This window comes from Diabrotica virgifera, chromosome 1 (assembly GCF_917563875.1).
Source record: "Diabrotica virgifera virgifera chromosome 1, PGI_DIABVI_V3a".
NCBI lineage: Eukaryota > Metazoa > Arthropoda > Insecta > Coleoptera > Chrysomelidae > Diabrotica > Diabrotica virgifera.
This window is the reverse complement of record NC_065443.1, coordinates 267,027,228-267,050,241: the sequence shown is the minus strand read 5'-3', so window position 1 is coordinate 267,050,241 and position 23,014 is coordinate 267,027,228. Positions and strand designations below refer to the sequence as shown.

Here is a 23,014-nt window from a genome sequence, read left to right as displayed (position 1 = left end):
GATTTAAGGATAATTCCTGTTCTTTTCTGCGATTTTAACGAAATTGACTTGCAGTGGGAAATATAAATCAAAAAAACAAAATAAGATATTTCCAGGACTTTTCAATTGGAAATTTAATGGAATATATACGAGAATATATATGAGTGCTCAGGTTTTAAAAGTTTGCCTTTGTCTTGTGTTAAAAACGCTTTAACAAAAAACGCTGGCAATAATTATGGGTGACTGAAGAAGTGCGCAAAATAGTGATAAAAAATTTAATGTTAAATAAGACGTCGAAATATTATTAAAAGAACAAACGCCAAGGAAAAATGAATGCTTCATAAATATATGCCTGGAAATAAAAGATTTTATAAAAAATCAAGACAATTGTAATCTGTAATAGAATATAGACACACTATAGAGACTATGTAACTGAAAATTATCATCAAGAATAAAATACTCTATAAACTTAACCGGTTTTTTAGCATTCTACGCCTTTCCATTCCTAATCGCCACTCCTTATTATTGAGGCAGTCTTCTTCTCTACTATTGTGTGTCTTCTTTCCTCCATTCGTCTACTTGTCCGCACCATATTAGCCGTTGTCCTTCGACGTCATCTATAAAATTGTTCGTTCTGATAACATTTGTTGTCTAATGTCGTCGTTTCTTATGTGTTCTGGTTTAAATCTTCTTGCTGACCTCTTCCAAAAATCCATCGCAGTGCCTAGTAATTTAACGTTCTACTTTTTGGTTAATTGCTAGACTTCAGCTCTATAGGTTAACACTGGTTTTATTAGTGTGCTGTTAATTCGTTTTTTATTTCCTGTTAGCATAATTTTTGCCAAAGTACCGAGTACTGTGCTTTCTGTATTATCTTTTCAGTTCCAAATTAATATACCAGGCAGGGAAAACTAAAAGAAAGATGCACCCATACAAGCTGCTGTTACCTAGTACACTGATGGCTCAAAAATATCGGAAGGTGTGGAAGCCGGCATAGTAGGGACAAATCAAGGGATACATTTTTCAGTAAATATATCTGAGGATGTCACAGTTTTTTTCAGGCTGAAATAACGGCAATCCGGTTGTTTAGAAGAAACAGAACAGCAGGAAAAAACGTCCCGTTCAATTACCATCTTCACAGATAGCCAGGCAGCGCTTAAAGCACTCAATCCTGTAGAGGACAATTTTAAGCTAGTATGGGATTATGTGGGTGCCCTAAGTAAACTAGGAGACCATAGCAAGGTAGACTAGGAGACCGTAGCGGCGTTGCAAAAGCAGTAACAAGAAACTGGGTAGCTCACAAATCTCTAGAATGGTGGATTCACCAGAACAAAGACAAACGAAACAATGCATTACAGAACTTTCGCCAAAATTTACTGCAGACCAAATAAACAAAGACAGGAAAGCACTTAAAGCCATAATAGGTTTGCTAAAGGATCACTGTGAGCTAAATAGGTACTTGAAGCTGATGGTATTGTCAGATGATAATCTGTGTAGGTTCTGTCGCCTGGAAGAAGAGACAGTAGAGCACATTCTACGTCAGTGTGACACATGTGAGCACAATATGTGTCAGTCTGGCAAATGTACGGTCCTTTGCATTATGAGATTATGCATTATAAAATTGACTTGCAGTGGGAAATCTAAATCAAAAAAACAAAATAAGATCCTTCGAGAACTTTTCAATTGGAAATTTAATCGAATATATACGATGCGTCTGCTCAGGTTTTAAAGGTTTGCTTTGTCTTTGCGTTAAAAATGCTTTAACAAAAAATATTGGCAATAATTATGGGTGACCGAAGAAGTGCGCAAAGTGATAATAAAAACGTAATTCTAGAAATGAAACAAAGTACAAAGACAAACGTCGAAATATTATTAAAAGAACTGTGAAGCCAAGGAAAATGAAATAGACGAAAAGTATCACATACAAATTTACTACAATAAATTAATTAAAATAATTGAAATTAAATAATAAACAATATTTTAAATCTAAGACTCTTCGTCAAAAGAAACTGTTTCTGGTTGCATCCTGAATCTCCGGCTTTAACAAATTATAAGCACGGAGATGACGAATATAGAAGAAAGAAGAAAAGACAACGGTCACGTATCTACTCTCTTCTCGTCTAGTAAAAGAGCCAAAAGGCAGTTTCAATTACTCAAAAATCTGAGTAAAGATGAAGAAGGGGGAAAGGCAGTTTTTATGTTTATTTGATTCAAAGTTGGACCACCATCTCCAGATAGCTATTTCTGCCTCTCAGGCGTCATCGGTGGAACTATGCAGTCACGACTCTAAACCAAATATCAACAGCCTGCCTTATTTAACCCTTATCGGGGCAAGGTGGGCCCGGCGGGCCCGAGACTCTAATTCTTTTATCATAAACTGATAAAAAAAATTATTGAATTTTATGCACCACTGAATTTGTTTAGAAGTGTGTTTCCTTCAACATAGTCATGAGCTATTCAAAATATTAATTATCATTTTTGAAATTATTGCGTCTAAAGAATTTTGTCACGTAAAGGAGCAATATGGGCCTGTAGGGCTCTACTTGTATTTATACCTAAAGTCTAAATCTTTGTTACAGAAATTAATCTGGCAGTCAGGTTATGTTTTTGTGGATTATGTAAAAGACTTTTATGATTCCGGAAATCCAATAATAAAGTCTAAACGTGCAACAAACAATTTAAACATCTCTTTGATGTTCACATCAAAGAGATGCTTACAATAGGTGTTATATCTATTCTACATGAATTGTAAAAACTGATAATGTTTGTTGGAATGTAATAGTAATTTTAGGTAGGTACCTATACATATTTTGAAATAAATAATGCATCTGCTATCAGTCGTTTGATACCGATGTTAGTGTCGACAACTACTAAGCCAGTAAAATTATATTGAACTACAGTGAAAGTAGATCGTGCGAATAAAATGTCCCGAAAACCATTATCAGCTGCAGAACTGCAGAACTGCAAGATATTGCTAATAATTTATGGGATTCCGATTATGAAGAATCTCCTGACGTAGTTGGCATTGAAAGTGACTCTGAAATTGAAGATTATCTTTCGGAAGCAAGTAAAGAGGATGATCAGCAAGTAGTATTGAGTGATAATGAAGAAGAATGTGTAGCTACCAGTTCCCAGATTTCAGAGTATGTAATTTTTGAAACTAAGGATGGAACTAACTGGAAGAGTCAACCACAACTGACAGGACGTATACGATCCTGCGACATAATAAAAAGCAAAGTGCACAAAGTAATGTTAGCCCCTGGTCAAAGTGTGGATGATCCTGTTGATTCCTTTTGTTTGTTTGTGGACGAAAAAATTGTGAACGAAATAGTGAAGTGTACAAATAAAGAAGCCGAAAAAGTCCTGGGGATAGAGAACTGGACATATTGCGACTTTACAGAGATGTATGCCTTTATTGGACTCCTACTAACTGCAGGGGGCACCTGAGTGTCAACAATCATAATGTAGATATACTTTGGAGTAAGTATTATGGCCCTACAATATTTTCTCTTTTATACTCTTTTTTCAGAAGGGTTTTCACACAATAATGAAAGGCAACAACACCGTAATCTTTTTCCAGGGTATGCGTAAATACCAATCTCTCTTTTCAAATAAAATGGCCTATTAGATTTGCAAAAGATTTTATTTATTTATTAATTAAGTCTTCTTTGGCTCCAAATCTTTATTACTTGTAAATAAATATTTTTTCTACAAAAGTTTTTTTTGCATTATATTATTTTGTGCAAATCCTTCAGGTAGATCGCACCCTCGAGGTAGACCGTATAGGTACTATAGTAGCACCTTTTTTTAATCTGGAGAATTTAAATTTAACTTTAATAAAAAATCAAAAATGAATATTAGACATAATATATGGGTAAATATGAATAGTACATTAAAGAACAGTGGTGGGCCCAACGGACCCGAGTTGCCCGGTTACGTAAGTCAAATGTGTTGCCCGGATAAGGGTTAAGGGATATTACCGCGAATGCAATAATTCCACCTTTTTTAGTACTTAAGTACTTAAATACTTGGTACCTTAATATAGTTATTAAGGTACCAATGGTATTATAAGGATAATAACGCTTGAGGTCAATGGTGTATATACCGAGGGCCTTTGGCCAGAGGGATATACGTTGACCGAAAGCGTTATTATCTATAATACCCGTGGTGCCTTCAACGTTTATTGTCCGACTAAATTATTCTTTATATGCAAAAAATTTGCATGAATTTTGAATTAATTTGTTTTCACATAAGTACATTTACCAGCAATAGTCGTAACGTAATTGTGGTAACCATAGTTTTACTTAGGTTGTTGTTTGTCAACTTAACAGTATTTAACTAGTTATTTAAATTGAATGCCCTAGGGCGTTATATCATACTTAACTGACTTCGAAATCATGTCATTATTTTGTCAAATAATATTCCAATCGGACATTAATTATATTAATGGATATTTTAATACACATTCTTGATTTTATTCACGTGAACAATTTAAAAAAATTGAGATGTCAAAGACAAGCAGCCATCCCATTATTTTTTTACAACGATGCCGTTACTTTTTAAAATTACAAAAATAAGTCACCCTTAATTTAAGCCAAAGAATCTAACGATGTAATTTACCACTCTTTTTACGGAAAAATCCAATTCCCGAAAAGTGATTCCTCTACAATTTGAATCATTTTTTCGGTTTTTCGGGAAATCGACTCGTAAGTATAGCAAATAGAATTTATTCTACTTGGGCACGTCCTAGAAACTAAAAAAAAATATTTTCAACCCTCCGGGAGATATTTCCTCGTTTGTGGATAAATGGATCGGAGATCCTGTCTCATACAGGATAATGAAAAAGTTTCAGAGGATGTGGGATGACGTATTAGATTAAGACCCGTCAACTATGTCTTGCTCTTGAAAAAGAACCCCGAGGTAAAAAAATTATGTAATTTCTCTTTATATAAAAAGTAGGAAAAATTTTAAAAACTGTGCGGGATGAGATTATGTAATTGAAAAAAAAAACGATTTTTTAAACCCACAAAAAATATATAGGTCTGGATCCCGCGTATGAAAAAACGTTGAATAATAGCAAGCTGAAAATTGAGGATAGAATCTGAACAGGGGAAGTTTTGACTATGAAAACGTCCTATGTATTTTGTCGGACAGAACTTCCAATTAATTTGTTACCCTTTCATTAAACTGTCCTGCAAAAATCAGACTGCTATTGATCACCAACTGGTCATTTTAATGAGTGGAACACGTAGAACATGTCAAATGATGGGGATTATGACAGGTGACAAATAGTAGTCTGATTTGTGCATGAGAGTTAATGAAAGGGTAACAAATCAATTGGAAGTTCTGTCCGAAAAAATATATGGGACGTTTTCGTGGTCTGACGTTCCAAATTTCTAAATTGTGTCACAATTAAAACTTCCCCTGTTCCAGTGTTCCCATACATCAAAGTTTGTCCGACTAGACACCCTTAAACTATTAACAAATTTTTAGCTTGCTGTTAATCAACTTTTTTTTCATACGCGGGATCCAGACCTAATAGTCGCATAAACAATTAGTAAACACGAGACAAGCATAATCTCTTTGCTATAATTAAATTACAACGAAAAATTATCTTGTCCACTTTCATCATTGTCATTACTCCTCCTCATTCCTTAAGAACATATCGAAGCGTGGTACCATTCTAAATAGTGTTAACTTGCTGGGATCCTGTGTCAGATAAACGGCTTCATGTAGGGTTTTCCCATCAGAGTCTTCATTTGGTCTGCCCATGGTCTTGGAGAGCTTCCTCTTGGTACTCGGCCTTATCAATCTTGGCCTTTCCTTCTTCTATCAATAGTTTCTTTGTCCCTGTTTTTCTGGCTATGTGGCTGAAGTAATTTGGATACGCTTAATTTTCTTTTTTTAGTAGCCTATCTGTATATAATTAGTGCAGTCACTGAAGGTTTTCACCTCCGATTTCGTTGAACCTTCATCGATTTTCATAAAAATTGGTGAGTAATTAGAGGATACCTCAAGGAACAAAGGTGATATGATGCCAACTTGCGCTTTTACCCTGGGGGTGGACGCTACCCCTTTTCTTGGGTGATAATTATTTTATTAAAAATAATACCGTAAGTCGATAGAGGGACAAATTTTAAGCAACATTTTTTATATTAAGTTATTAACATAAATCAAAACTTTTTGAGTTATTAAAGATCAAAGATTTTATTTTTTCGTAAAAAATGCATGTTTTAAAGCTGTTTTTCACGTATAACTCAAAAACTATCAGCTTTTACAAAAAAGTTATTCTTACCAAAATTGAAGACAATAAAAAATTGAATACATTATTCACTCAAAGTACCAAACTAATGTTAATTCAAAGTGAGTTATAGATAATTGAATGTAAATTTTTTTCGGTGAGTAGGTACTCAAATCTAAGTATTTAATCTTAAATAACGGGAAAACGATGCGTTTTATAAAATATACCTGTTAAACATTTATCAAAGTACTTCTGATTACCTAACAAATGAGCTCCAGAAGAAGTTAATAGCATCAAAATTAAGCAAGTTATGATGAGACTAAGAGAACCTGTAACGGTCACGTTACGAAAGTAGCTCTTTAATAATTATTATTATTATTTTCCCTCGGTCTCTCATTTAAATTCTCGTATAGGACCACTGAGGTGACGTCATACCTCGGTGATGGAACGTACTCCACCTATCGAGAATTATTCGGGTTCTGATAGAATTTGACGTTTACCTTGGCGGAGAAACGCCTCTCGTTCTTTACTTGACTGTGAGCTGTGGTGTCGAATAGATATACCCTATAGAATGGCGGATGATTTCCTCCAACTTATTTTATCACATAAGAAATTTAACGTAAAGTAAAAAGTTACCACCAGGGATTGTCTGGAGTGAGGAGACATGTGGGTGACAACTCCTGTTGGAGTATAAATAGGAATCATTCGGTGAGATCTACTTTTTCATAGTAATTTTTTATGTATAGCCTTGGTTTTTGTGATGGAACCTTTGAGATATTAGGTTCATTGTTAAATTTCTTAGTCAACTCATTATTTGGATTTTATGTAGATTATTTCGATTATTGAATATTCATTCAAGGAAAATTATATATTAATATATTTTTTGGTTAGATATAACCAAACATATGCAACTCTCAATTAATATTAGAAATAATTATCATTTCTCTGTAGGTTTTAAATTTATTGAACCTCCAATATTTTTATAAATTCAATATATTTTTACAGACATTTCCTCAAATAAATCATTTCAATGTCATTTGTCCATGTATTCACACTCAAAACAGTTCAAGGTTACCTGAGATTGGTTTTTGTTCCAGTTTTAATGGTCGGTTTTTCTATACTATTGCTTCTAAAAAGTTCCTCAATTATTTCTTCTTCCCTTTACTTTTTGCTCATGTTTAAAATGAGAAATAAAACTGGGAATGTTTTTTAGCCATTTGGGAGAAACCCTACCATGAAGTCATAGACCTTATTTGACCACCTAGAGAAACCACTACAGCCACAGTCAAGTCATCATGGGAGTATGTCTAATTGGGAGCAAGCTATGGGAGCGTTCCAGCTCAATTTTCTTCTTGGCACCTGGGCCTACAGGAGTCATGGGGTCGCACCATCCTGGTGCATCATTTTCTAGGATGCAACTGCAACCTCGTTTGGGAACATTTAGTGAGGTGTTTTAGTAACTATTGGTTTTTTTTATATTTCAGACTATCTGTTAAATACACTATGTTTTTTTTCCAGATTTAGGTTACCTCTGTTTTTTTTTTGACATATTTGTATATTAGATTATTTGGTTCCCAAACTTTGTATCTACGGTAACTTCTTGTGCACAGGAATAAGCCTAGAGAAAATTAGGTTTTTAATACTTTATTATTGCTTTGATATTGGTTTATGTAATTCGGTTAAATTTATTTTGTAATATCACTTGCTTGTTTCCCAAATATTTTACTGTTTTTCGCTTTATTCCATTTGTTCGGTTAATTTAGGTCATCGTCGGTATTTATCTCAACTTCATTTCTACTTTAGTCAATTGTATATTTAACTTTATTTATTCATTATTGTATTTTCCCTTAGTGAGGCTTGGGCCTATTTATTTGTAGTATTTTCATCTTTGTCAGTTTCCTTTAGTTGTACGTAGCAGGCGTACTATAACCATTTGGTAGAAGACTTATGTAATTTTGTACCCTATATGTAAGTAAGAGGTATATCTTTTGTACATACATATAGCAGGACTGTTGTTATATGATATATCAGGTTTAACTTAACTTCTGTATAACTTATGTCATTTTAGAGTCACATGATATACACTTTGTGTAACTCAGAGATTGTCAAAAATCTAGTAGTTATTTTTAATAAATATTTATTTATTTTGTATATCAATTATTTTATTACTCCTTTATGTTCATTATTACAGATTTAATATACTTATTTAATATTTGACAGCAGTGTAAGATACCTGGGAAAATGATCGAAGATCATTTTCATGGCGCCCATGATTAGTTAGTTTGATTTATTTTGTTCGTTTTTAGTCATTATTCATCTCCATTCATTTCCAGTACATTATTCTTATTTTATTATTTCATCTTCTAGTCATCATTACTATCTATATAGAGCTACTGTTCTGCGACAGGCATGCAAACGAGCCGTATCCATCCTTGAGTGTCAAGTTGCTCTCTTGCATCTATAGCTAGCCAACTCTATTCAGTTTGCCTCTGTCTCTTCCCACTTCTACTTCTATCCCTTCTAATCCCCCTTTCTTCAGTACTACTGCACTTTAGTAGTATTTTTTTTTTTATTTTTTCCTATTGCGGCTTCTCAACGTAGAAGCCATCTCACCTTTCTCTTTTCATCCCAACTATTTAGTTACCTAGTCTTTTCTTTTCTTTTTCATTACTTCTGTTGGAGTATATCACTCCAACAGAAGTTCATTTTGTTACACTGGCGCCCAACGTGGGGCCAACCGTTTTATGGTTCTAAGACAGTAGTTCTTTTAGTTCAATTTTCTTTTATTGGAATTTTCTGTTTTATTAACTTTTTGATATCTTTGTTACTTCTGATTTATTTTTGGTCTTTAAAATTTTACGAATACTAAACAGGTAGACTTATGCTGCTTTTGGTTTTGATTAGTTTATTTCGATACCTCATTTTTAGTTTTAGTGGTACAGCTCATATCTTAGTTTGGATTTTGTATTTTTATTGGAAACTTATTTATGTATTTAGATTGAGTATACATAACTGACATTATGTTCTATTAGTTAAATTTTTATTCCTTCTACCAATGGTAGTACGTTTGCGCGTACAATTAATCGTTGAATATATGCATACATTTTTTTCTAGTATGGTTATATTTTATACATAACTAGAAATCATTTTCAGTATTTAGGTATTTTATTTACGCTATTGATTTGATTATTTTTATATATTTGCTGGCATTTTTTATTTGTTGGTGTGTCGCTAATATTTTCTCCATATGTATATTTGTCTTACAAACTTTAGATTATATTTTATATTTGTTATTTTTGATATTTGGATTGTTTGGTAAGACAGGCACACACCACAAAGCACAATCAGTCCACAACATTAGCTTCTACACATGATACGTTGAATTCGCATGGTTCGGATGATTACAGATGGTCATCCAAATTATTTTCTTTAATTGGTAGTGTTAAACATTACAATGATAAATTGTATAGTAAAGTAGTTCCATTATCCATCTCAGTTTCTAGTTTTATTATTGTTGATAATAATATTATATCAATGTGGGTACCATAATATAATGCTCATAGAAATCAGATACTTTAGGTTGAGATTTAAACATAAATCTTTTATTAGTTAGAAACATTGGTACTTTTTCTATTAAGTTATAGAACAATCCTCAGAAGAAGATTAACTTAACGGTGTCGTTCAAGCTAATCTCTTCTTCTGTTTGTCTTTAGCTTAGCTCAATCGTTAGTATGGTTAGAAATTTTAGTCTGATTTTTTTTTACCATCTGATAATGCAGGTACCTACATACATTGCTTGATTTCATTTTTGGCTTAGTTTTGATGACTTTTATTTATTACTTATTAATTTAATTATTATGTAGTACTTTATGTATGAGTTTATTTTTTTTTGGTATTAGGTATGGTGCATTTTAATTATTATTATGAGTCAATATTATTAATTGCTAATCCTGTCAGTAGGATTATCCAATTAATAAAAACTTCACTTGTATTTTTGTCTAGTTTTTGCACACCTAACCCCTAAGTTAGAAGGGTTGTTGACTATTATATATTTATATATTTGGATAGGTGAACTCATACAAGTACCTACTTTTGGTTAATATGGATATTATTATGGAACTATATGTTATGCACTACATATGTCAGATTACCTATGTGTTATATATTTTTGAATATTTGATTACCTACTATTTTTTTTATATTATTTTTATATCTAGTTATGAATTTGCCATATTGGAAAGGTGTGGTTTTTAATTTGTTATTGGGTTACTCTATTAACATTTGTCTCAAATATCTTAAACACTTTATAATAATTTATATCCTTCTATCCTACACACTATGATTCTGGAATTAGATTGGAATGTTGATGTGAGTATGTATGGTTTCTTAAGTCTTTTATTGATTTCTTCTTGTGGACTAGCCTGTCCTTACTCTGTTAATGCTAGTGAGTGAGTACGTGGGTTCGAAATTCAGCAATTGGCCATTGCTATCCGGTTTCGTAATCTATGTCCTCATGGCAGAGTATGCAGATGTCTATTCATCATCAGTTCCTAACCATTCTCCTGTAATTAGTCCACTTATTCCAGTTTTTGTTACAAATTGATAGGGAGGTTTATTTAATTTGTATTATGTCTCGTACTTCATAGTATGTAAATCATCTTGGAGGAGATTACTAACTCAGTGAGAGCTTTATTAGTGGACTGTTTAGCATAGGGTGAATTTAAAATAGAATAAAAAAAATAACAGTAAAAAAACCAGACCTTAAAGTAAATTGTAATAAAAATATTTCCTACCTTGTCATTTCTCGTTGCACAAGCTGGAGCAGGCCTGCTATTTTTCGTACTGCTATTGCTGAGTAGTATAAAGTATAAATCACTCGCGAGGACTATATTGAGTTTCTATACACTTTTCGGAATGATTGTAAGTGACTGTTAACCAAGAGAGTTGGTTGGCGAATTGTCTTTTTAAAATGAGGCGAGTAGGCAGGTAATTACATACAAAAAACTTTAAGGTTTTTACTTGAAAATAATGATAAAAATTAATACATACTCACTGAATTAGGTATTGGCCTACTCGTATACACGGGGTGTCCCATAATATTGAAAAGAAAATGAATTAAAATATTCTGTACAAAAACAAGAAAATTAAAAATTGTTATTCCTACTTATGTGGACGAACCACAACCGCCCACCACAATACGCAGTATTGTTACGGCTCAAAAGGCAAAGGACATAATTTTACTATAGAGCGTTTATATATACCACTATTAGTTTTCACTGTGGCCACTCTAACTATACCATCAGATCCAGGATGAACCTCAATTATACGGCCCAAAGGCCATTGTAGCGGGGGAATATTATTTTGGCGGATTACCACTAAGGTACCTAGTTGGACGTTTGGAGACGGAGAATTCCATTTAGCCCTTTGATGAAGAGTTTGGAGGTACTCCTTAGACCACCGTTCCCAAATCTGTTGGTGCAACTTATTTAATAATTGCCAACGATTCAACCGATTGTGCGGAACATCGAGCAACGTTTCTTCGGGCGGAGCACTCAAAGGCTCCATGGTCAAAAAATGTCCTGGAGTTAACGCACTAAGATCGTTTGGGTCTGAACTTAACGGGCATATTGGCCTCGAATTCATGATGGCCTCAATTTGAGAAAAAATAGTATATAACTCTTCAAAAGGTAGTACTTGTTCTCCAATTGTGCGAATTAAATGACCCTTTACCGTATTAATATTAGATTCCCATAAACCTCCAAAGTGTGGAGAAGAAGGGGGAATGAGATGCCATTGAATAGATTCATGAGAAGCAGCTTGTGATGCCAATCTGTTAAGTTCTGCTCTGGCTCCAACAAAGTTAGTGCCATTGTCACTATAAACATGTTGACATCGGCCTCTACGACTGACAAATCGCTTAAACGCAGCTAAAAACGCGTCAGTGGATAAATCAGATACGAGCTCTAAATGAAGAGCTTTTGTTGAGAAACAAATAAAAAGCGACAAATACGCTTTAAGAGTTTGAGACTTTCGAAGTTTGGAAGCTATTATAGGAAAAGGGCCCGCAAAATCAACTCCAACATTACTGAAAGGTTTTAGTTGAGATATTCGAGCTAGCGGTAGATTTCCCATTAACGGAACTGGAGACAAAGGATTCACCTTAAAACATTTAACACATTTAGACAGTACTCTACGAATGGCTCGTTTGGAAGATATAATCCAAAAACGCTGAGAAATTAGGTATTGAACAGTTTGAAGCCCGGCGTGTAGATATTGCAGATGAGTAGATTCAATAATCATATCAGTTAATTTACAACTGTTAGGAAGTAATGCCGGAAATTTGCGATCATACGAAATGGGCGCATTAGCTAGGCGACTACCTACACGTAGAATTCCCTTTGCATCGATAAAAGGTGAAAGCTTTCTTAAATTTTTTGGAAGCAGCTGTTTATCTTGGATAAAATTTATTAAAGTATTAAAAAAGATCTGCTGTGTTCGTTTAACAAAAACCAGTAAGGAGTTATGTTGCTCCAATAAACTTAAACAATCTATTTCCAGATTACCATATCGGTTTTTGGTTACATAATGGAAAAAACGAATAATGTAACACAAACATCGAACACACCTATTTAAAGACGAATGACGATCCAATAAAATATCTAAAAAATTATTGGGAATTTCAGCAATCAATGCGACAGTCCGCACTTCCAAATTTACATTAGTAGACTCCTTTGAATTAAGTTCAAAGAACGTTAGCGGATCAGATTGTAAGAAGGTTGGCCCCGCCCACCATTTGGAACAGTTAATTAACTCAGAGGGTAAGCAACCCCTTGAACCAATGTCAGCAGGATTTTCTTCAGAAGGAACATAGTGCCAACATGAAGAAGTTACTCGTTCCTGCACATAAGCTACTCTATTGCTCACAAAAGTTTTCCACTGATGAGGGGAAGATTGTAACCAACGTAATGTAACAGCAGAATCAGAATAACAGTATATTTCCTTGATTTCTACTTTATCTTTAATAACAGAAGAAACAAAGGAGACTAGTCGAGCCACTAAAACCGCAGCAGACAATTCTAATCTGGGAATAGTAAGTCCCTTATTAATGGGTGCGACCTTAGATTTAGCTATAACAAAAGAAACAAAAGGTTGGCCTGAAGGTGATAAGCATCGAAAGTACAAGACAGCGCAGTAACCTTTCTCGCTAGCGTCACCAAAACAGTGAACTTCTAAGCGTAAAATATCGTCAATTAATAAACGACGAGGTAAATTTAATTTACTCAAATATGCTACATCATCAATGTATTTTTTCCACAAACGGATAATTTCTTTTGATGGAGCATCATCCCAACCAATCTTTTGAGTCCATATTCTTTGAATAAGGTGTTTAATTAGAAATGTTATTGGAGATAAAAATCCAAGAGGATCAAATATTTTTGCTAAATTGGACAAAAGATGACGTTTTGTACAAGAAGAGTCTAAAACTTGAACTTTAAAAGCAAATGTATCCGAAGAAGCGTCCCATTCCAACCCTAATACTTTAAGTGTTTTGGACGAAATATCATCATTAAATGTAAGAGGTTTTATTGCTAAATCTGATACAGCTAATCCTTTCAAGAAATCGGGTACATTACTGGACCATTTTTTCAACTCAAAACCTCCTTTGGCAAGTAAGGCAATAAGTTCGTCTCTTAGTGCTAAGGCATTTTCGAAACTAGGACAGGAAGAAACGATATCATCGACGTAGGTTCCAGTTTTAAGTGCCTCGGCTGCTAGAGGAAACGAATCCCCGTCATCATTAGCCAACTGATGTAGACATCTAATAGCAAGATAAGGAGAACAAGAGAGACCATAAACAACTCTGTTGATACGAAGATCTCGAACAGGTTCAGAATTATTAGAACGCCAAAGTACTCTTTGATAATCTGTTTGAGTAGGATTAATTAAAATTTGCCTATACATTTTAGAAATATCGGCCGTAATTACATAACCATGCAATCGAAAATTAATCAAAATTGTACAGATGTCAGTCTGAAGCTTAGGACCAGTGAATAATTTGTCATTGAGTGAGGGTTGATTTGGAAGATGCCCGGAACCATTAAAAACGACCCTTAATTTACTTGTTAGACTTTCAGGTCTTAAAACACAATGATGCGATAAATAGTAAACATAAGGTGAATCGAAGTTATTCAATGGGACAGGTTCCATGTGACCGAGCTCAACAAATTCCTTCGTAAAGGTGCGGTATTGGTCATAAAGTTCAGGAGATTTTTGAAGCCTTCTTTCTAATGAATAAAACCTACTAAGAGCAAGTGATCTAATATTAGGAAAGACAGGATTTTCTTCCTTAAAAGGTAGATCTACTACAAAGCGTCCTGAATGTTCACGCGTATAAGTATTCATAAACATATTTTCCACTTTAGCGTCATCAGGAGCTAAGCAAAAAACTTCAGGGACTGCTTCTAATTCCCAGAATTTCTTTATTTGCTGATCCAAAGAAACCGTATCTTCAACTTGGCAAAATAAAGACGTAAGAGTAGGTGCCTTTGAAATATTTACTTTTCCCATAAGCACATAGCCAAATATAGTATTAATTGCATCAGGTTCATCTTGATTGCCGTAAATACGTCCATCCAAAAGAATTGTAGAGAATACATCAGCTCCTAAAAGAATGTCTATGGATCCTCTACGAAAGAAGTTATCATCTGCTAACTTTAAATTAGCAATATGGGGCCAAGTATTAACTTCTAAATTACATAAAGGCTGATCCTCACATATTTTTGTCAAGACTAACGCATCGGTTGTCAAAATAGGAGAAGATTTACGTACTGGTTTAAAAGAAATGGTAACCCCACCTAAATTAGTGGTCGACTGCATAGAACCTAATCCTTGGATGTTAGCTGAAGTTTTCATGGGACGTAAACCTAAACGCCTAAGGGTCTTTTGACAGATGAAGGACGTCATGCTTCCCGAATCTAACAGACACCTAACAGGTTGGTAGTTACCGTGACAATCAAGCACCTCAATACATGCAGTGGAAAGCAAAGTACTTTTATCAGCGGAAGAAAAACACACAGAAACGGATGATCCAGTCGTTGAATTTAAAGTGGATGCCGCCGAATCTTGAACATTCTCTTCTTTCTTAGAAGAGGAGAAGCAAAGTAGTGTATGATGTTTTTTATGGCACGAGTGACAAGTCCATGTAGATTTGCATAGGCTAGAACGATGTGATCCAAGACAGTTAATACACATCTTGTACTTTTTTATTAATTGAAATCGATCTACAGGAGATTTTGCCAAAAAAACGGAGCATTTATAAATGGCATGGGTATCATTAGTTTTACAGATAGAACATTTTGGTTCAGGTTCTGTTTGAGCAAGCAATGATGTAGATTTGGAAGAATTAGGTTTTTTAGAAAAGTTAGATTTTGGTTTAGTGTGAAAATCAATATTATCTAAAGCGAGACAACTTTGATTTAAAAAATCAATCAGTTTTTTATAGCTTGGGATGGTTGAATTATTATGAAAAAGCTCAAAACGTGTTACTAAAGAAACAGTTAATCGTTTTAAAATCATTTGAACAAGTATAAAATCCCAATGTACTGTGGGTAGTCCTAGCTTATTTAGAGATGCCACATTTTTCGAAAATGTATCTAACAACTTGCGTAGTTCTTTTGGATCTTCTGAAGTCAGTTGTGGTGAACTTTCAAGGTTATTCCATAAATTGGCAGCGATTACCCTAACATTATTAAACCTTTCACAAAGCAGCTCATAGGCAATTGGATAATTGTTTGCTGTGATGTCAATATGATCCACAGCATCGCGCGCTGCACCCTTTAAACACGATAGTAACAAATTAAATTTGTCAATTGGTTGTAAGTAAGTAAGAGTATGAACGCGAGCATCAAACTGATCTATAAAACTTCTAAATTCAGTTATTTTTCCACTGAAAGATGGCAATTCCGGTTTCGGTAAATTAAAATAATTTATAGGTAAAGGATTTTGAGACTGTGAAGTTGATGTAGTTTGCTGACTTGATGTTGAAGATTTTCTAAAGGCTTGCACGTATGTTAATTTAATTTTATAATATAATTTGTCAAAATTACTACGGCAATCATCTTCGACTTTAAATAGCGCGTCCTCATTATCTTGCTCAGAAACTAACATAATTATTTTATTATGAAGATCATAAAAATTGTCACGAATTTTTTCCAATCCTTCATACATAACTTCCAAAACCGGGTAAAAATTCTTATCGTCAGCAGCTACCTTTAAAGCAACAGCATGAATTTCAGTCATTTGTTGCACTTCAACTTGTCTTAAAGATTGATATTTTTTAATTTTATCTGCCATTTTGTAAATTTAAATGTAGAATTAATAAATTTAGAAAAATATGAAATTAGCGTTAGTAAATAAAATAGGTTCACCACACGAAAATTAATAAAATACAACCGAACTTTGTGCTAATAAAATAGAAAACTATGTCCTCTGCTATTTGAATATTTATAGACAAAAAATAATTATAAAACATAAACCCTTTAAATAAAAATTACTGTGTAAAATAAACACACAGTTTCATCTATAATAGAGTCAACCTGTATAATAATTATTATAACAAAATTTGTCTATTGGCCGACGTTGACAATTTAATAATAATTACTTTTACATTAATGTGTTCCTTTTTTACTTAAAAAACAACATTAACTGAGGTATAGGTACCACTAACGATCGGCACAAACAAAAAACCAATTTACTAATTGATACGTGATTTTAATTTTGTAAAGAATATTTTATCGCCTTATGTTAAAGAATAACAAAAAAATAAAGTCAAAGGAAATGCGGTTAAATAACCTGAATTTGATTCTGATCTTTGTAAATTAGCAAAGTATGACAATAAAATCAAACAATTCAGGTTTAAAAGAAACTTTCCCCGACTATATTACCCTCTTAGAAAAATGAAAAATGCAAGAAAAAATATAGAAAATGGATCTATCAGGCTCGTAACGGATCAATAAATCATCTTGGAGGAGATTACTAACTCAGTGAGAGCTTTATTAGTGGACTGTTTAGCATAGGGTGAATTTAAAATAGAATAAAAAAAATAACAGTAAAAAAACCAGACCTTAAAGTAAATTGTAATAAAAATATTTCCTACCTTGTCATTTCTCGTTGCACAAGCTGGAGCAGGCCTGCTATTTTTCGTACTGCTATTGCTGAGTAGTATAAAGTATAAATCACTCGCGAGGACTATATTGAGTTTCTATACACTTTTCGGAATGATTGTAAGTGACTGTTAACCAAGAGAGTTGGTTGGCGAATTGTCTTTTTAAAATGAGGCGAGTAGGCAGGTAATTACATACAAAAAACTTTAAGGTTTTTACTTGAAAATAATGATAAAAATTAATACATACTCACTGAATTAGGTATTGGCCTACTCGTATATACGGGGTGTCCCATAATATTGAAAAGAAAATGAATTAAAATATTCTGTACAAAAACAAGAAAATTAAAAATTGTTATTCCTACTTATGTGGACGAACCAGTATGTATGTGGAACTTTGACTGATGAGGGATAAATATCCTAGTGTGCACGTATTCATCGATCAAAGCTTTGACTATACCTATACATAGTAGGTTCATTAATTCAGTATTTGGAGTGTTTAGACAAATGAGTTGTTCATTTGAGTATATTCCCACTTCTTTCCTTAGGCATTAGTTTTGTTATTTAGATTTTGGAACATTTCCTGAATAATTCCACGTATGTGAGAGCACATGAATCTGCAGTTTTAATTAAAATTGGTTGCCTGTTCTCGTCAATTTTTTTTCCCTATCACTTATCATATTTTTTTTTCTTCCTATTATTTATCATAGTGCCATAGACCTTGTAAGTTCACCATTCATTCTGTTTTCTTCCTTACTTATTCTTATATTAGTACCTTATCTGAGTCTGGTTATTCTCATACATCTGTTGTAGCAACATGCTATAGTTCGCGAATACCAGCACGAATTAAGTTATGTAGTTTCTATAAATTTTAGTCAATACACTGTAGGTATTTATCTTACCTTTGATTTAGTTTGGTTACCTCTCTGTTACTTAGTCTGTTAGTAATTTTTTTTCTGACTTATTTTGGATTACTTAGTTTAGATAGGTTCATATTACCGGATGAGGATGTATGTAGACCTAATTTATTTATTTTGTTCAGTATTAGTTACCATTGGATCCAATAATTTAGTTTATTTAGTATTAGTAAGAATTGGTCCATAAATTTGCCTGATCGTTCATCTTTGGATATACTCTTATATAAATCTGGTGTCCATTGATAGTCCGATTCTGGATAAGTGTCCGATTCTTCATTTATTTTGTGTATTTGGTTGGATAGGTTCGTATCACCGGATGTGGGTGTACGTAGACCTGATCTGTTTATGTGGTTTAGTATTGGTGTGAATTGGTCCATAAATTTGCCTGGTCGTTCTTCTTTGGATATGCCTTTTATGAATCTGGTGTCCACTGATAGTCCGACTTTGGATTAAGTGTCCGATTCCACATTTATTTTGGTTATTGAGTTTTGGATTCCTTTGGTATGTTTATTATTGGTATTATTTGGCATTAGTGAGAGTTGTTCCATAAATCTTCCTGATTGTTCTTCTCTGGATATACTATTATGAATCTGGTGTCCATTGTTAGTTCAATTTTGGATTAAGTGTTCAATTCTTTACTTATTTTAGTTACTGTTTTTTTTATTCACTTTGGTACATTTACTTTTGATATGGTTCGAATTGGCTCACACCTTTTCCTGGTTGTTCCGTCCTTGGATATACCCTTTATAAATCTGATGTTCATGGATAGTTCAATTTTGGTTTTGGTGCCCAGTTCGACACTTAGCATTATTATGAACTTTAGTGCAATATTTAGTTCTGTTTTGACTTTTAAGCAATATTATGTCAATATTTGGTAGCAGAGAGTAACATAGTAACATTTTAGTATGAGTTTGAGTCATGTATTTATTTATTTCTCCTTGAACATTAGTTTATGCTTATTGGTAATCTTGCGAATCAACGTGGATTGTTAGACTATGTATTGCAAAGTTAGTTGTTATTATTTTGAAGTTTAGGAAAAAAAATTTTATGGATAAAATTTTTTTTTCCCAAGTAGAAGGGGATTGTAACGGTCACGTTACGAAAGTAGCTCTTTAATAATTATTATTATTATTTTCCCTCGGTCTCTCATTTAAATTCTCGTATAGGACCACTGAGGTGACGTCATACCTCGGTGATGGAACGTACTCCACCTATCGAGAATTATTCGGGTTCTGAGAGAATTTGACGTTTACCTTGGCGGAGAAACGCCTCTCGTTCTTTACTTGACTGTGAGCTGTGGTGTCGAATAGATATACCCTATAGAATGGCGGATGATTTCCTCCAACTTATTTTATCACATAAGAAATTTAACGTAAAGTAAAAAGTTACCACCAGGGATTGTCTGGAGTGAGGAGACATGTGGGTGACAACTCCTGTTGGAGTATAAATAGGAATCATTCGGTGAGATCTACTTTTTCATAGTAATTTTTTATGTATAGCCTTGGTTTTTGTGATGGAACCTTTGAGATATTAGGTTCATTGTTAAATTTCTTAGTCAACTCATTATTTGGATTTTATGTAGATTATTTCGATTATTGAATATTCATTCAAGGAAAATTATATATTAATATATTTTTTGGTTAGACATAACCAAACATATGCAATTCTCAATTAATATTAGAAATAATTATCATTTCTCTGTAGGTTTTAAATTTATTGAACCTCCAATATTTTTATAAATTCAATATATTTTTACAGATATTTCCTCAAATAAATCATTTCAATGTCATTTGTCCATGTATTCACACTCAAAACAGTTCAAGGTTACCTGAGATTGGTTTTTGTTCCAGTTTTAAAGGTCGGTTTTTCTATACTATTGCTTCTAAAAAGTTCCTCAATTATTTCTTCTTCCCTTTACTTTTTGCTCATGTTTAAAATGAGAAATAAAACTGGGAATGTTTTTTAGCCATTTGGGAGAAACCCTACCATGAAGTCATAGACCTTATTTGACCACCTAGAGAAACCACTACAGCCACAGTCAAGTCATCATGGGAGTATGTCTAATTGGGAGCAAGCTATGGGAGCGTTCCAGCTCAATTTTCGTCTTGGCACCTGGGCCTACAGGAGTCATGGGGTCGCACCATCCTGGTGCATCATTTTCTAGGATGCAACCGCAACCTCGTTTGGGAACATTTAGTGAGGTGTTTTAGTAACTATTGGTTTTTTTTTTATATTTCAGACTATCTGTTAAATACACTATGTTTTTTTTCCAGATTTAGGTTACCTCTGTTTTTTTTTTTGACATATTTGTATATTAGATTATTTGGTTCCCAAACTTTGTATCTACGGTAACTTCTTTTGCACAGGAATAAGCCTAGAGAAAATTAGGTTTTTAATACTTTATTATTGCTTTGATATTGGTTTATGTAATTCGGTTAAATTTATTTTGTAATATTACTTGCTTGTTTCCCAAATATTTTACTGTTTTTCGCTTTATTCCATTTGTTCGGTTAATTTAGGTCATCGTCGGTATTTATCTCAACTTCATTTCTACTTTAGTCAATTGTATATTTAACTTTATTTTTTCATTATTGTATTTTCCCTTAGTGAGGCTTGGGCCTATTTATTTGTAGTATTTTCATCTTTGTCAGTTTCCTTTAGTTGTACGTAGCAGGCGTACTATAACCATTTGGTAGAAGACTTATGTAATTTTGTACCCTATATGTAAGTAAGAGGTATATCTTTTGTACATACATATAGCAGGACTGTTGTTATATGATATATCAGTTTTAACTTAACTTCTGTATAACTTATGTCATTTTAGAGTCACATGATATACACTTTGTGTAACTCAGAGATTGTCAAAAATCTAGTAGTTATTTTTAATAAATATTTATTTATTTTGTATATTAATTATTTTATTACTCCTTTATGTTCATTATTACAGATTTAATATACTTATTTAATATTTGACAGCAGTGTAAGATACCTGGGAAAATGATCGAAGATCATTTTCATGGCGCCCATGATTAGTTAGTTTGATTTATTTTGTTCGTTTTTAGTCATTATTCATCTCCATTCATTTTCAGTACATTATTCTTATTTTATTATTTCATCTTCTAGTCATCATTACTATCTATATAGAGCTACTGTTCTTCGACAGGCATGCAAACGAGCCGTATCCATCCTTGAGTGTCAAGTTGCTCTCTTGCATCTATAGCTAGCCAACTCTATTCAGTTTGCCTCTGTCTCTTCCCACTTCTACTTCTATCCCTTCTAATCCCCCTTTCTTCAGTACTACTGCACTTTAGTAGTATTTTTTTTTATTTTTTCCTATTGCGGCTTCTCAACGTAGAAGCCATCTCACCTTTCTCTTTTCATCCCAACTATTTAGTTACCTAGTCTTTTCTTTTCTTTTTCATTACTTCTGTTGGAGTATATCACTCCAACAGAAGTTCATTTTGTTACAAACCCTTTCGAATTTTTTATGAAAAAGTGAAAAATAAAACATACGCCATTTCCACAAAAATCAAAATTTATAGTAATCCTTACAAAAATATCTTTGTATTAGCATAAGGAATGATTTTAACAATTTTCACCGGTTTATAATGGATATAAAAAAATGTAATTTAAAAAAATCAGATTTTTTATAATTATCGTCATTTTCATTTTCTTTTGATAATAACTATAAAAATACTCAATATACGTAAAAAATAGTAAATAACCAAAGTTTAGTTTTTTCTATATCAAATATTATACCTTCTTACCATTTCTGTAGGGTGAAAAATAACCGAGATAGAAACGTTTAAAACGTTTTATTTTTTTTCTGCGAGAACCATGTAACCGTGGCCATTTAATCTTTGATTTTTAAAAAAGTAAGGGGTTTGAAAAATTAAGTTTAACGTATTTTAATAGCTTTTAGAATTATCTTTCAAACCGTTTTTAGGTGAACCTGATATATTAAAAATTAACGGAGTTATTAAAAAGAAACCATATCATTTTTTGGAAAAATTTTTAAAAGATAAAGTTTGAAAAATTTTTGGAGCATATATTTTAATGCTATTAACTTGTTTGGTATCTCATTTGATAGATATTGCTAAGTACTTTCACAAATGTTAAATAAGTTTATGTTATAAAATGCATAATTTTCCCGTAATTTAAGCTTGAATACTTAGATTTGGGTACTCTCCGAAAAAATATGCATTTAATTACCTATAACTCACTTTTAGTTAATAATAAAAGGTTATTTTAGTAAGCAGTTTATTTAGTTTTTTATTAGCTTCAATTTTGGTAATAATAACTTTTTTGTAAGAACTTATAGTTTTTGAGTTATCTATGAAAAATCGGTTAAAAACATGCATTTTTCTTACGAAAAATTAAAATTTTTGATCTGTAATAACTCAAAAAGTTTTGATTCATTTTAAAAACTTTATATTACAAATTTTGCTTAGAATTTATCCCCCTATTTAACTATGGGGTTATTTTTATTATAATAATTTTCACCCCGAGAAGGGGTGGCATCCACCCCCAGAGTAAAAGCGCAAGTTGGCATCATGTCACCTTTGTTTCTTGAGATATCCTCTAACCACTCACCAATTTTCATGCAAATCGATGGAGGTTGAACGAAATCGGAGGTAATAGCTCATATCCACCTTCAGTGACTCCACTATATTGTAAACTTTTCAGAATTGACGTGTTCGTTCTGTGTGCTGTCCA

At 33.0% G+C, this 23,014-nt stretch overlaps 1 protein-coding gene and 1 long non-coding RNA gene across 4 annotated transcripts in view; one reads left to right on the top strand and one right to left on the bottom strand.

Annotated features, from left to right (window-relative positions):
• LOC114332509 (uncharacterized) overlaps window positions 1-23,014 on the bottom strand; it is a 753,248-nt gene that overhangs the window by 647,856 nt on the left and 82,378 nt on the right. The gene's annotated exons all lie outside the window — the stretch shown is intronic.
• LOC126884334 (uncharacterized) lies at window positions 6,558-21,205 on the top strand. 3 transcript variants are annotated; one of them, XR_007697968.1, is made up of 2 exons: window positions 6,558-6,928; window positions 20,265-21,205. It is a non-coding gene; the product is annotated as an uncharacterized LOC126884334 (long non-coding RNA). The 3 variants fall into 3 exon arrangements; XR_007697974.1 differs by lacking the exon at window positions 20,265-21,205 and adding an exon at window positions 7,434-8,371; XR_007697962.1 differs by lacking the exon at window positions 6,558-6,928 and adding an exon at window positions 17,772-19,759.